This window comes from Calypte anna, chromosome 1 (genome assembly GCF_003957555.1).
Source record: "Calypte anna isolate BGI_N300 chromosome 1, bCalAnn1_v1.p, whole genome shotgun sequence".
Classification (NCBI taxonomy): Eukaryota; Metazoa; Chordata; class Aves; order Apodiformes; family Trochilidae; genus Calypte; species Calypte anna.
In genome coordinates this window covers 58,160,692-58,177,122 of record NC_044244.1, presented here as the reverse complement: position 1 = coordinate 58,177,122, position 16,431 = coordinate 58,160,692, and the positions used below count along the sequence as shown (strand labels likewise).

The window sequence follows — 16,431 nt, the reverse complement described above, 5'->3', positions numbered from 1 at the left end:
TTTGGAGATTTTAAATTGCTCTCATTTAATTCTTACCCCTTCTTCCCTTCTTAACTTTTTTGCTAAGACATGTACTAAAAATCACAAAGAACAGATCTGTTGTTGTCAGGTTTTTTTACTTCCTCAGTTTCTAAAAAAAAGATTATAGTTGTAAAGTCTGAGTTGTTCGCTTTACCTTTTGCTGGGCTGTGACTTTTCCAAGTAACTTCTGAGATACTCAGGAAAAGATCTTTTTCTTTATATCATCAACTCCTGCAAGGCTGCCTTTCAGCTGTGATATTCCCCCTTCTGGCCTTCCATCACTCATCTATACCAGCTATCTCTACTTTGTGCTGGGCTGCCAACAGAAAACCCCTGAAGGAGAGGAGAGGCCCTTCCATTTGAAAGAAAAATTCCATTTTCTAGATATTCTCAAAGTGTGCTTTGAAGTCTCTTGTTGGTGAAGGATTATTTCATATGCTACTTTGTGACAAGCTTCAGATAAATTTGAATTTCCCAACTCTTTCACAGCACAAAATAAATTTGTTAAATTTGTAAGGGGTAAGGGAGGGAGGTACATGTATGCACAATGGAAATCTTTTCCCCTTTTCTCTCAACACAACCCAAGCAGAGGCTGTGTTTTTAGTGTGGGTGTCTTCACGTGCAGGCTACGTGTATCATCATGACTGTGTTCTCAAGCGATGCTCGGAAGATCTGTCCATGGGCTTGCACTGCAGCTGCCTCCTGATGCTCCTATTTATGCCTTTCTAGTCTCATTTTTAAGATCCTTTACTATTTACAAGAAATCTTGGGTTTGTGCCTATACATACCGTCTGCTACCTTGCCTGTGTCAGGGCACTGATGCTGCCGCTGCTGTCGCTTCTCCCGTGGAGCAACACTGCCAACTGCTGGATGCCGAGCCCAGCCTGCCGAGGGGACCGGCTCTGCAGGTTCATTTTGAGGGCAGGTGTACCTAAAACACAGAATCCCTTTGCTGGTGGTTTGGGTACTTTGTAGTAATATCCCCATTTCGTATAGTCCTCGTTTTCACAGCAAAATAATAGTCTGTTGCAGGCAGCTGAGCCCACCAGATACCTTTTCTTGCAACATTTCTCATGATGATTTCAAAACTAATTGTTAATGTTGTTTTAAAGCTCCAGGTCTCTTGCAATCTTTCCTCATATCCTAGGACTGGAGATTTTAGAGGACTAGTGAAGGTTTCTGCTCTTGAAGGGCACGGTGGAAGGGTTGTGAAAAGCGCTGTGCTCTTCCTAGGATTTTTTTAAATCATTCTGTTGTGGCAGCAGTTTGTCAACTACAAATTTGAGATGCTCGTATGTCTTATGACCACGATGAGCTCTGGGGAAAAAGAGAGGGGTTTTATGTCTTTCTGCACAGTGGTTTTGGTTAGGAAACAAACAAACAAAAAAGTACAGGTGTGCATATGTTTCATTTTATTAGAATTTCAGTGTAATGCTGTAATAGAAAAAAATGTGTTTGGTTTTTTTTTCCCCAAGAGAAATATCAAATGGGAAAGACAAGTGTGTTTCTTTAAAAGTTTTCCATGAGAAGGTTTTGTTTTGCTCCATAAAGCTTTGTCCTTGCCTCATCTCCTTCCCTTTTTGGCCTGTGGTCTTTTTCTAGAGAGTTGCAGTGTTTGCAATAGGTGCCAAGAGAAGGGACATGGATGTGATCTGCAAACTGAAAAAAAAAAAAAAATCAAAGAAAAATATTAAGAGATCCTTGCAGAGAGAGGGAAAAGGAAGTGAATGGGTAGAATGGGTAAAGCAAGAAACCTTGGAGAGAAGACTGGGGAAAGGTTGCAGAGGAAAAAAAGAGAGGGACAGGAGGAGACAGGCAGCCACACAAACTGAAAGTGAGTTTGTTGAGTCAGGGTTTCTGTGGGTTTCTTGCACCTTCCAAAGGGCCATTTTCTACTTCCTCCCAACCACAAATGTTCTTCATAATTTTTTTTTGGAACAGAACACGAAAGGAAAACAAATAAATGATCTATTCTTAAACATATGTGACAAGCCCAGACTGAGGGACAAGTGGACTGCAGCCATGCAAGGTCTCTTAGTCGAGGCTGCAGAGCTTTGGCCACCCAAAAGGTTTAGCACCACTTCCAGCTCTCATGTTATTCTTCAGTCATATGGGTGTGAGTATTTTTTTCCCCAATGCTTTCATAGGAAAATCTAGACTAGGCAATAATAATTAAAAAAAAAGCTCTTTTTGATGCCATCTTAGAACCACTGAATCACAGAATCATTTTGGTTGGAAGAGACCTTTAAGTTCACCAAGTCCAATCATTAACCTGACTGTACCATGTCAGATGCTAAACCATGTTCCTAGGCACCACATCTAAACTTCTTTTAAACACGTCCAGGGATGGTGACTCAATCACCCCTCTGGGCAGCTTGTTCCAGTATTTGATAACCCTTTCAGTGAAGAAGTTTCTTCTAGGATGCAATCCAAACCTTCTTCTGTGAAGTTGAAACCTCAGGTATGTGAGAGATTTTTTTCAGGTGGACCTTAAAAATCCTAGGACAAAAGTATATTCCACGCACCCTGTTGCTGTAGCCCCGTTTGGCAGCCCCAGGGTGGGTCTTGGCACCAGTGGGGATGGCAGAGCCACAGGGCCACCACATCTGCCCAGCAGAGGAGAAATTGTATGCAAGTGCAGTGCTGCTTATGCTGTGTGCCCTATGACAATCAGGGGCTCTGCTAAACGTAAGAAGTGAGAAATTTGAGCAACTAGGAGGAAATCTTAGCCAGCTGCTCAAATCTGTGATTTCCTGGAGGGGCTGGGACCAGTTTGAAAATGGAACTCAGATATTACCTAACATCTGAAAAAACAGAAGGCAAATGAACAGAAAAGGAGTTTTTAATTTGAGAAATTTGATTTTATCTAAACAAAACCCAACATAATCTGACGTCCTGGCACATACTTTTGGGACTCTTCCCTGCATTTGAACATGGTGCAAATATAATGTACCCACCCTCTGTTGCTACTGCAGTTTTCACTTATTCACCTGTATACTGACCATGTCTCTTCCCAGTACACTCACAGACCTATTTTCTAGCAATCTGGAAAAGAAATAAGAGTGAGGACAGCTCAGACTATTCTAATTTCTAATTTGGCTCCTGCATATAAGCACTTACATGGTGTAAGAGCTATACCCAGCAGGAATGGACCACATGTGGCCTCAGCCCTTCCCAGCTAAGCACAAAATCACTTCTGTCCTGAGCTCAAAAAGTCGAAGGAGTCAGGGATTCTTGTTTCTTAGCAAATACTTCTGAATGCTTCAGAAAATTATTGTAATAGCTGTAGGTGGAGAAATAAGCACTCAAAGCAGATCAAAAGTTCTAACTACACCACAGCAGAGATGTGCTGTAAACCCCTGCAAGTGACATTTCGTTGACTTCTCTCATAAGTAATTTTTCACTGGCTTTTGTGGGACTGGGAGAATGGGGGCATGAGTTTTGCTGGTTGATTTTCTAAAGGAGGTGAATGCCAGACCTGACACAAGGAAGAGTGCAGGGGAGAGTGAAGTGTAATCATCCTTCTTCAGTGACAGCAAGCTGTTATGTGGACCGAAGCCATGTGTACCTTCACCTCACTGTTTAGGAGACAGATAATCCAGCTTTCCAAACCCCAGCTGATCCTCCTGGCCTTTCACTCTACCCTGTCTCCTCTCACCACCATTCTGTTTTTGCACTTGCTCAAAATAAGGGCATATTCATATTGATTTAACCTGATGGGCCAACTACACTGAATTGCCATTGTATCTTAGCAAGAATAAAGTTCTAGAATAAGATGTTTTTGTTGTATAGTAAGACATGGTTTTGTTCTATAGCAAGATGGTCTTGAGCTATAATAAGATATATTCTTGTGATTCTTGTGCTTTCAGTTTGGCTATTATATGGCATTCAGCTTGATTCCTTTGTTGCATGTTTATTGCTTAAATCACCTAATTGCCATGTTTTAATTTAAAGTGCTGAATACAGAGAAGCTTTTGTTTAGTGTTATAACCTCATTTCACAAAAGGTTGGGGTTTTTTTATAAGAGTTTTTTTATTTACATTGCTCATTATGGTTCTTTCAGGGTCTGCCATTTTAACATTTTATTTGTACCAATTATGGCTGAACCCATAAAACAACAGCTAAAACCTGCTCATTAAAATTAAATAGAATATCACAGATTTGATCAACAGTAGGAATTGCATCACTGAAGGCATTTCTGGAAGCCTGAGGCCAGAGAACCACCAAACAAAGCAGAGAAACAACAAGAGATGTACAAGAACAGGACGTCCCTTTCGGGGAGCTGCTCCACTTTCCGAACCACTGTAACAAACTTTCAAAGGTTATTGAAAGTAACAGAATGCACATGCTCTGAAGGAAAGAGAGATTAGGACTGAGTTCTGTACAAGCTTGCCAGCAGGACTCAGTAGTGCTGCCCACCTTTCAGCTAGAGACTAGCTAGCTCTACAATACACTTTGACCAGTGAATGGTTAAAAGACAACTCCCTGGGCTTTGTGTTTTATGAGCTGTAGTATTTTCTACAGTGAAACAACTATCTGACAGGTCTGGTTTGGGCTCAGATGCCATTGCATCACTCCTGCTCTGAGCTATCTTTCCTTTCTTGTCTAAGTCCCCAGGGCTTGGTCTCTCCTTGCCAGGGGCCTGGACCAGGAGCCATGCAACATGGCCTTCCTTGCTTGTAAGGGAAATTCTGTGAAAATTATTTTTTCAGTGTTACCTGGTCTGTTTATAATGACAGCATCTTTAGTCTTTATTAATGATGTAAATAATTAAGCTGGATGTCATGCCGGTATTATTTTTTTTTAATTAACCAAAATGAAAATCTTGCCAGGACATGTGGTTACAATTTTCAAGAGTCCTGTTCTAACCATGCTCTGATTTATTTTCCTTTCACGCAGACACACATTCCTCTTAAGCCATATACTTCTCAGAATAATTGGAGAAGACTGCATATTTTCTTATCCCAGTGAAAAAAACAGCCTCTGACTGTGAGCATATTATTATATCTATAATGCATTATTACATTATTAGGAAAACTTAACAGTGGAACAGGACTGAAAGAGCAGACCCCAGGTGGAGATGAGGAGTGGTTCTGCACAGGCTGCTGAAACGCGAGGCTGGGGAAGGCAGAGAGCTGATGCTCCCTGCTCCCTACACGAGCCCTGGGGTTTTCCTGCGTGGGGCTGGGACAGCGTGGGGACAGGCGAGGTGTCTGTCCCCGCTGGAGCGGCGGGGCTGGCTGTCCCTGCGGTCGGAGCCGGGAGGCGCGGTGCCACTAGATGTCCCTTGTCACCCGGGTGATGGAGGCGGCTCGTCCCCATCCCTTCGCTGCGGCTAAGATGTAGAGTTATAAAGAGGTTTAAAGTAGTAACTACGGAGAGAAGTTGTGGCTGCCATAAGAAAATAAAATAATCGAGTCTTGTATTAGCCTGCGGGGTGGGGAGCAAGGTGCTTTTTCAGCCTCTTCTCGCATCATTTTGGATCAAGGGTTGGATTTGATGATCTCAGAGGTCCCTTCCAACCCAGCCGATTCTATGATTCTGTGATTTTCCAGCGACAGAAACTCTGTAGTGAGGGGTTTGTTCTGAAGGGGTGTTTCCACCAGGGCAAACCAATATTTCCTGGTGAAAAGAAACTGCACAAGGAAACAGTAATTTGAGGAGGTGGTGTCCTGAGAGCAGCCTGCACCTGGATAGCTGGTGGGAAAGGGAGGCAAGTAGGTGTGTGGTTCTCTCTTTGAACCTTCTTAGTGATTTTGACATTTTAGGCATATTTATTAACAAGGTTTAACACTGGGCCAGCAATTACATGGATGACAGATGCTCTTTGTTAACCCCTCTGCCTTCCCGGAAAGAGAAAAAGGGAAAGAGACTTCTGGGCTGGAAACTAAACTACACAGCTTTAGTGAAACAATAATGATGAAAAGGAAAATAATGATATGTGTACAGTGATATACAAAACCAATATTGCACTTCCCCCCAGTAACACTCAAACAGTAACAACACCATACCCCTGGGAAAGTCCCAGACTGGGCTTCTGGTGTTGGTGGCAGGAAGTAGGCTCAGGAACACAGGGATTTAGGATCAGGATCAAAAGTAGAAAAATAGATTAAATCCTCCCAGGATGCTGGCCATGGAGGAAGACATCTTGACCCTCATGATCACTCAGATTTATTCAGAGTAAAACAAGTATGGGGTGGGATACTTCCGCTGGTCAATTTTGGTCACCTGTCACAGGTGTGACTCCTTTCTACCCCTTTTATTTCTGGTGCATAAGAAGTATAGCAGAACCAGGCAGTGACCTTACTTTCTGTTGGAATAAGTATAAGCAAGAGTCTTTCTGCATATCACCCTCCAGCAGTAACTATAAATATCAAGTATTATCACTTGCTATCACTGAAAAACTTTCTGTTAATTTCAGAAAGCACTATTACTGAAAAGTATAATTACTAAAAAGGAAATTGATTATGTTCTGACTAAAACCAGGAGCCTAGGAAAAGGCTAGAAAAAGAGGTCACGTGAAAAGCTGCTGGACACAAAGCACTTTCTACTAGCTGGGGAGGGCCAAGTGGGAGAACATGTCTCTGAGAAACTGGTCTCAATCTGGTTCATACTGAAGCCAAATAAATAATAAATGAAACTTCTTCTTTTCCTTGCAGTCTGCTAGGGGACAGGAGATCACCTTCTTCATATGAGCTGGAAGACCTGCAGTTTGCTGTCAGACTCCCAGTGGTGACCCAGCTCTCTGGAACAGCAGAAGCCACATGCCATGCTCTTCAAGGTGATCCCCAGAGCCACCTGTCCCTTTTGCTGTGGATCAGCCCAAGCTCAGCCCCTCCATCTCACTGGTTCAGCTGTAGCCCCAAAGGCTCCGTGTGCCCCTGAAGAGAGGGGACAGGGCTGGCGGGAGAGGCAGCAGCCTCTGAGGGAGGTTGGTTGGTGTAGATGTGTGGCATGGAGCAGGCAGAGCTAAGTGCAAGGGTTTGCAGGCTCTTGGAGGCAGTGCTTAAGGGGGTCACAGGGAAAACTCTGAAACCTGCTTCCACCTGGCCTCCCAGAATCTCTGCTTATGCTTCCCCGACCCTGCGTTACCCAGCACATCCAGTCCGATGTGGCGCCCAGTCTGCTTGGATACATAGTTGGTGTTTGTGATGTGGCTTGACCTTCCCTCTGGCCAGCTCTGCTGGTCCTGCCATGCTGGGGATGCTCTTGCCCCTCCAGACCAGTTTGGCAGCTGGGCTGGGAGAGCAGCCTACAGCAATGGGAGAGTACTGCCCTCTCCTGCAGTCCTTTAAGAGTTAATTCTTCCCTGTGCCCTAGGCATGTGGCCATGTTTTCACTGAAGTGGAAGCTGTGTTTCCATATGTCCCCAACTCCCACGGCTGGCACCTTGGCGTGGACATCTGCACTGCTTGGCATGCCCATGCCCTTGCAAAGACTCACCTGAACTTGTGTTGGGCAATTCACAGAATTACAGAATTACAGAATGTTAGCTGTTGGAAGGTGCCACAAAAGATCATCAAGTCCAAACCCCCTCCAGGGCAGGATCACCTAGTGCAGGTCACACAGGAACGTGTCCGGGTGGGTTTTGAATGACTCCAGATTAGACTCCACAACCTCTCTGGGCAGCCTGTTCTAGTGTTCTGTCACTATCACAATGAAAAAGCTTTTCCTTATATTTACACAGGACCTACTATGGTCCAGCTTGCACTTGTTGCCCCTTGTCCTACCGCTGAGCATCACTTGGAAGAGCCTGGCTCCACTCTCCTGACATTCACCCTTTCCCTTGGTCCTCTGTGGTGCAACTTGTGTCTCCTACACCTGCCACTGCTGTATGCACAGGGGGTGCCCCCAGACTGTCCTGAAAGCAACTACACTGCCTTATCTTCTGGGATTTTATCTGGGATGTTATGAGTATTCCTCAAATATAAGTAAGAACTGACAGACTGTAATCTGTTTTTTAGGATGTGCTGCTGAGGTACATGGTTGCATGAACCAAGCTGTTGTGTATGCAGAGCCACATCTGCCCTCCTGAGTGACAGAAATTAAGCATTTGCTGCTTCCTACTGTATTTAAACCTGCAGAAGCCCAGAGAGCTCATCCTCCTCATGCACCAAGGTATCCGTGTGTGCTTGCTCAACAGTGGGGGACTCCTTCACCAAGTAACATTTAAGCAAATCTCTTAATAACACAGGGTCTACACACAGATTATTGTGATCATAATTTGACTGACATAGCTTTTATTACTAATGATGATGCTGGGGATGGAAAACCCAGCTTGAGCCTTAGATCCCTGCTGAAAAGTAATAAAATAAACAAATCCTGTGAGTGTATTTGCTATCAAACCTTTGAAAAACACAAAAGTGGAACCCTGCCAATGCTATTGCTGGCAATTTTTCCAGAGTGGAGCCTGGTTCCAAGGTAGGCTTAGAAGTGGAAGTGCATTTTGTGTCTTCAACATTAGTATCATGTTGTTGTATACAAATGGAGTGTTTACAGTAATTTGACATTTGTTGGTTACCATTGTAATTATTGTTTGCTGCTCTCACAGTTTCAGAGGATTTTTGAACACCTTCTGATAATAGAATAATTAGAAAATAACTTCAGATTTGTAAAAAAAGGTATCTCTTTTGCTAACACAAAGAAATGACAAAAGAACCGCTTCAGTGGAAATTCTCTTATAAAAATGGAGCTCTGTTGTCATTTTCCTTTGTTGAGACCATTGGCAAAAGAAGGCTGGTTTTTACCTTATCTCTTTTGTTCATCCCTGGACAATGGCAGAACTCACAGCTAAATTCTGGTGGCAGAAACTTCTCTGATGGTAGCTGAGAATGAGATAGTATCGTGTGTAAATATAACAACAACAAAAAAAGCCTAACCTATAGCTTGGATTTTGAATACTAGAATAAGCCTTCAATATTAAGAAATGAGCCTGCAGTACTAAGAGCACAGAAAAATCTATTAAAATTTTTTAAACATAGAACCAGATGCTTGATAACATTTGGTAGCAGATAGAAGAGGAATATAAATATAATTTTAGATTCTTTATTTCACTCCCTTTTTTTATGTTATATATCCCTAGCTCCTAGTTCACAACCACACACTAATTATGAACATAAGAATACCTAAGCTTTTACCATGCTAATTGAACTGTGTGTCACATAGATATTTTGGGAGAATTTCCCATGCTTTCCTGCATGAATGGAAGGAAAGAGCAGCGGTGCTCACTTTAAACTAGATTTTTTTCTAGTACCTTGCAAAAAGGCTTCATTGTATTTTGATTAATCCATGCTTGGTCCACCTCGGAAGTTTCCATGGAAACAGAATTTTTTTCCTTGATGGCAACTGTTAGGCTCGGAAAGGCTCCTTGCTGCACAAAACCATTCCAGTTCCTAAAGAACTACTTGTTGGAAATTTAATGTACATAAACAAAGCTCCCAAATTCCTCCTTAGTTATTATTGCTCTCAATGCTAATAGAGAACTGTTTTCTTAATGATACACAGTAGTGCCTTTTCACTCCACAAGAAAATAGAATAACAGTAGTATTCTTTCCACTGCAAGAGAGCACTTTTACTGGTCCAGAAAGAATTAGCCTGCAAGCCTTCTAAAATGGAATTTTAAGTTCTGCTGTGTGAATGTTATTTAGTTCTGGATGCAAATAATTTGACTTAACAGCTGTTAAAATTTAATTAATATTGTTTAACACATTGCCAATAATTTGAACGAGTTATTCTTGTGTACCACAGTTTGGATTGTGGAGTTTGGGTTTTTTTTTGTTTGGCTTATTTGTTTCCTTCCTTCCCCCCCCAAAACAAAATAAAAATACTCTCTTTATGCATGCTACCGTGATATTTGGAATAGTTTTTGAAAATCAACCAACAGAGGGAGCATTTGTGTGGTATTATTAATAAACAAGTGTTTGGGAACATGACCGTCATGTATCCCAGTGTTTTTGGACAGCAATTTTGACCATTCATAAAAATAGAAAATGTTTTGGTGTTTTAGTTTTTAAAAACTCAAAACTTAACCTTTGCTGGCAGTGCAAGTAGCTATTTTAAATTGATTGGCAGGTTTATTGTGTGGAAAACTAGAAGTTCTAGACCTCAGACTGTTTGTGATTTTGGTTAAAAAGTAATTAATGGTTAAAAATACATTGAGGAAAACAGTTCAAACACCCCTATTTTATATTTACTTTTTACTACCGTGACACTTGAGAGTGCCACCCAGACTTAAAGTTCCCATCATACAGAGCCCATAAAAATATGCAATGCCCTGATGCCAGTGGTTGTGTCGGTAAAGGCAGCCAGAGAAAAAAAAATCTATTTATTTGTTCATCATTTTTTGCTTTCATCTTTGTTCATCATGGCAGGGAATCTGCCGAGTGGACAAAAGGAAAATCACTTTGAGAGCAAAACACTGTTTTCAAACTTCTGCCAAGAACATACTGAAAACAGAAATTCTGTATCGCACCAGAGAAAAAAACAGAAGCCTCAGTATTTCCTGGTACCTTTTATGTGTCCACTATTAGAATCTATGTAATAACCATAATCATACTTTTTTTGCAGCCCAATCTTTCCTCTTCAGCTTTTGGGGCACTGTTACTTTTAGCTTCTGTAGGTGTACTCTGTAATACCTCTATAGTGTTCTTCTGGGTCTGAAGGGACTGCTGCTCTTCACAGTGTCTCACCAGAGCAGAGTCAGATATGGAACTGAATGACACGGGAGGCTCTGCAATGCTTTAGAACAGGAGAGAAAAGTGAAAAAATGGGGGAGAGCAGGGCCTGACTGCAACTATTATCTGGTGGTGATGTACCACAAGCTTGACTTTGGAGAATGGTGTTGCCCAAAGTCCAGGGTTTCTTTGAAGACAATATTTATCCTATATAGATGGGTCTGCTTTGATGAGCTCTGAAGCTCACAAGAATCATGTGGTAGATCCTTGGAGTTAGTAGGATCTTTTTTTCTTGAGAATACTTTCTCTGCTGATTAAATTGGTTATAACCATTTGTTTTGTCATTTCTCCTACGCCCTAGAATGAGCAGCCCTAGGAGCCTGCGACTGGGGATGGGAAGACACAGAATGATATAAATGGCATTAACACCATCTTAAATTAAGTGGGGAGAGTCTGCAACACTGCCATGTGTGGCAGAGGAAGAACCCTATTTATATGCCAGCAGGCTATTCTGGGTGTGCTAACACTGGGAGTGAGCAGCTGTGAGAAAAACAGAGTGCAAGTGATAGTACACTCCGAAACAGAAATCATAGCAAAGTGCCATATGTGTTGACTAAGCAGTACTGCCAGCACCCTCGTTTCAGTGCTCTGAAGAGAGAGCTTCCAACTTGCTTGATGGATTTTTCCAAAATTGCTACGCCACAGAGCAAGCTCCAGAAGTCTCTAGAAACTCAGATGCTCTGACTCATATGTTGGCACGTGGGACAGCACCAGTCAGCAAAACTCAGTCTTCAATCCTGCTGGAAGACCAGGAAAGACCTTAAATATTTGCTTTCTTCACTGCAGACCTCATTGACAAATGACTGTGTCATCCTCTGGGAATGCAGTTTCCTCATCATTAGGGCCTTTTGTGAGCACCATGCAGATGGACTCCTGCTTGCAGGACTCATGTTGACCTTCACCTCTTCCAGCTTTAAAACAAATATGAAAACAGAATATGTATCCCTTTGACAAGGCTGCTATTCCACACAGTTTGCTTAATAATTTCCCTACTATGACACCGTTTAATATGATAGTTTCCTTTCACTTATGTTCTTGGGGTCTTTAAAGTCCATGTCTGTGTGTGCAATGGAGTAACTCCTGCCGAGCTGCTGGCACAGCAGTAACACAACTTTGCCATATGTAGCCAAAGGCAAGCCAGGACTTGCATTCATGGTGACCTAGGAAGGACTTCCTAACATTTTGGAATGAAGCAGGCTCCATTAACATCTGTAAATAGAAACAAGATGACCAAAAGCAGTTAAGGCTCTCTTATGGGCTCATCTCTCAGACGGCTCTGCACTTACCAAGGCAAAGCCTTGAAAATCTGGTGGTTTTTGAACACTCTGGCTCCATCACAAGTACAAAGCCCTTCTCAGTATGGCAGCTCCAGAGACCTGCTCAGAGGTGCTCACTGCACTCCTGGATGCAACCACAGCCATATGTCCACCTCACCATGACTTCACACATTGCCTGCCCTGGATGTCATCCCAAAACAAGGCCTGTTTATCTGGTGTGGTAGGTAGTAAATCCACAAAGCGAGCACCTCTTACCCATAACATAGAATTACAGAATCATAGAATCATAGAATTGGCTGGGTTGGAAGGGACCTCTGAGATCATCGAGTCCAACCCTTGAACCACCTTGCAGTTGCTAGACTATGGCACTGAGTGCCACATCCAGTCTCTTTTTAAATGTCTCCAGGGATGGAGAATCCACTACTTCCCTGGGCAGCCCATTCCAATGCCTGATCACCCTCTCCGTAAAGAAATTCTTTCTAATATCCAACCTAAACTTCCCATGGCACAGCTTAAGACCGTGCCCTCTTGTATTGTTGAAAGTCATCTGGGAAAAGAGACCAACCCCCACCAGTTGGGTTTCTTTTATATATAAAAAAAATTCAAAATTACCTTACTTCTAAGTATACCAATATAATTAATCTACGGGTTTGGTTAACTAGTTCTTCCCTTCCACTTAAAGTGGTAGGGATTCTCTTTTCCCCAGGTATGCACAGAGGGTAGAGGTGTTCTGTGAATGGGAAATCCTTCCAGCCTGCAGGGGGGGATTTTTAGTATGTTAATGATGTGAGTTCACAATAGGTTTAATTAGTCATTGTTTTCTGTTATCTGTTTTGCTAAGAACTTAAGACTGAAGACATCAGCTGTAAACATTTTCCATTAAACTCTTCTTCATACAAAATATGCTTGTTAAACAACCCTTTCCCTTGGTATATAACTCAATAGCCACACAGATTGAGACTATCAAGCAAGGTATTCTTTGTTACAGCCCTGGGTACATGGGGGATCACTCCTCCAACATGCACAGCACTTGCTTATTCAGTTACCCTTTTCTCCTTACAAATCATAGATATGCATTACATTTCCATACTAGAACCAGGGTTATTCAAATCATCTCCCAGAAGTTATTAACATAGGATTCCACCCATCTCCACGTGCACACTGTTTTCTGGTGGTCATGGGTGAGGGTGGTTGGGAGGAAGGCTCGAAGTCTTCTTCACAGTGTACTTTTGACCCCAGGCCTTGAGTTTTTGCACATAGGTGAGGAATGCTGATGTATTGAACCAGACCTACTTGAGTCTGAGTCTTCTCTAAGCTTATCAGCAGCACCTCTGGTTTCCCTTTGCAATAAATCAGAGGTATCCTGCCTAATGATCCCCTGCCTGGTCACATATCTTCCTGGCAACAGTCTGCCTGGCCATTTCATTGCTCCCATGTTAGCAAGTTTTAATCCTTTGCATTAGTCATGATGACCTGTTTATTTTGATAACATGGAGAACCATCACTGTGTGCTGCAGCCCCATGACAGCCATGGCCCCACTCTTGCTTCCCTTCTCCTTCTTCCCCCTTGAAAATTCTGGTGGAAATCGCTCCTCAGGTTGGGCAATGCTCCCAGTGCACCTGAGGGATCCATCCTTACTGCACATCCCTTGCTCTGTTGATGTGCCCTGTGGTGTCTGAAAAATTCCACCATGCTTTTTGTTATATCCCATGGGGAAAACAGGTTGCTCCTTGACCAAAAATTCTGGGAGCATACAGATACATCCATGGCTTGCATGCTCAGCACCCAGGAGTGACCTAGGCCAGAGGGTATTTAACAAGCTTTAGTGTTCCCCACCTGCCATCTTCAATGATCTTAATTTTCTAGCTCAGGTTCATGTATTTGTGTAGTACAACAAACAGCACATCTAATATCAGAGTTTTTCCTGTAACTCTGGTGTTTAATAAACCCTGGCAGCTTTGTTGTTTATTATCTTCTAAAAAAATATGTACATTTGTCTTGTGGGAAACACCATGAAGATACCAGAGGAACAAATCGTGCTAATTTAGTCTTCCAGATTATTTAAAAGAAAAGTCAAACAGTTCTGTGCTTTGCTTGTGGGTAAAAAGCAGCTCAATCCTATTTTCAAAACTGAAATGTCTAAAGGCATCTGGTGGTGTGTGTCTCACTGAATATCCCTAGGAGGCAGGTACATAGCAAAATTTCTAACAAATCTAAGGATCTAACTGTTCTATAAGCAACCCAAGAGATTTTTCAACTCTGTAATCAAGTTTAGGCATCAGACCTCCATTGATTGTTGAGGTTCTGTGTCTTAGCATGGCAGTTTGAAGGTCACGCTTAAAGGAAAAACACAAGAGGTTTCTTGTTAGTGTTGATGAATTGGAGTAAATAGTTATCATGACACAGCACAGGATGATTGTCAGTGGGAAGGAGCCCTGGAAGAAGTTAAGCACAGGGTGTGGGGCCACAAGTCTGCAGCCGCTACTTTCATCTCCATTGCCTTCTCACTTGGGATTGTCATCTTCCAGCTGGTAAACTCAGATACCAGAGATAGTGGAAATCCGAGGTGAAAACTAGGGCACTGAAACCAGCTCCTGAGCAAGATTCCTCTGCTGACTCAGATCTCTCTCACCCGGCCGTGGGCAAAGAGCAGTGGTGCAAGAAGAGCGGCTCCCACGGAGAACCACAGCTCAAGACAGCAAAATGAGAGGCACATGCACATGGTTGGGTGGTTAAACGTGCAGAGTGTGTTTTGAACGTGTTGCATAACGTAATGACCAGCTTCTGTACTGCAAACTCCTCAGGGTAATTAGTGTTGAATGAGTGTACACGTTAGCCATGTGCCCATTGTGTTTAATCTTTGGCTCGGGAGAAAATAGGTCGGTTGATGATTTGACCTGAGTTCACAGTTTGCTTATGGGTCATCAAATTAGTCAGAATTGTGTTTGATTAACTTTAAAGCATGGGTATTTTAGGAGCCATAATGGGATTTGCAGGTTCTGACTGCAGGAAACTGACTCCATGACTCATTTTTGACACCAGTGAAATATTCAACTCTGGCAAATTCAGAGGTAGGTAATGCTTATGCATTCCTCCAACTCAAGAACCTTAATGAGGCATTATTTTTATTGAGTATCCACTATCTGAAAATGATTTGCTTGAAAGTGCTGTGAGCTAAATACCCCAAAGTGCCTTTGAATTAGAAAAACTGAGATTCATTGTTCTTCAAAAACTGTTGTCATTCCAGGGGATGGGACACAGCTTAGGGAGAGACCTCTTGGTGATGGTGCTTGAAAACTCTGTATGAAGAAAAGAGAAATGACAGCCTTAAAAAAAAAAACAAACCAAAAAACAAAACACCAAAAAAAACAAAAAAAAACAAACAAAAGAAAGGGAACAAAATAAAAGGGGAAAAAAGAGAAGACATTCTAAATATGAAGTACCAAATGGTTTTTGATCTGCTTCATCCCAAGCTTCTTAAAGGGTTGTCCTATTACACAATCAGACCTTTTGACCTTATTTTGCTAAGTTCATACATCTGGAAGGCTGCAAAAGTTCAAAGGTTCAGAAGCTTCATGCATGTGCATTAGTCACCTTGCACTTGATCACTTCTGTAGAGTTTCTCATGCTCTGTGAGCTATTGCTGTATAATCAAAAGTCTTTTATAGCCTCAAGAACAACCTGTGGAAGGGCTTAATGGGACACTGATGGGCCTAATGACCCCAGTCAGCCTCACCTGAAGCCTCCAAGGACACCACAACCTGATAAGCTCTGCTCTGGGGTCGGGGTTTTCAGTGCCTGCTCCTGCGTCTTCTCCTCCCCTAGGTTCTAGGTCTCCAGTCCCCTCTCCTTGTCCTTGGTCATCCTTTCCTGGACTGTAGACTGTCAATGGACACCACAACCAGCTCTCCATCTGCAGAATTTTAGAGCTATGTCCCTTGGAGAGGATGGTGGCTTCTGCTTCATTCCTTTTGAGGGCCATCCATGCCTTTTGGAGGGCAGGTGTCTCCCTGTCATTAAGAGGCTCATTCCTGATCTAGTTTCCTCCAGGATGGTGATGTGGCTGTTGTTTCCTGCTATTGCATAGCATGTAGGTCAGTAACTATTTTCATAGCCTGCATGTGAAAAAGTTTTAAGGCAATATTGACTGCTGTAACCTCCAACTCATAATGTACTTATGCTCATTTTTGTTGATGATAACTTGTGTGTTTCACTATTTTTTGTGTTTCAGTGCTATTTGCTGCTTCCTAAGTTGGCAAGAAAATTTTCATCTGGCTGTACCTAAATAAATTTCCTTCAATGTTATGTAGCTTAGCTCTGTACCATCTGAAATACCTTAAGCAGAAGGTCTTAATTCATTTTACATGAAGCTTATTTAATCTTTTGCAGACCTAGAACT

The 16,431-nt window shown here is 42.4% G+C and overlaps 1 long non-coding RNA gene across 2 annotated transcripts; it reads left to right on the top strand.

The window, feature by feature from the left end:
• The first annotated feature begins 4,966 nt into the window (after positions 1-4,966).
• LOC115600429 lies at positions 4,967-8,293 on the top strand. Of its 2 annotated transcripts, none has more exons than XR_003988952.1 (3): positions 4,967-5,010; positions 6,681-6,802; positions 7,986-8,293. It is a non-coding gene; the product is annotated as an uncharacterized LOC115600429 (long non-coding RNA). The 2 variants fall into 2 exon arrangements; XR_003988951.1 differs by lacking the exon at positions 7,986-8,293 and adding an exon at positions 7,342-7,480.
• Positions 8,294-16,431: the final 8,138 nt, after the last annotated feature.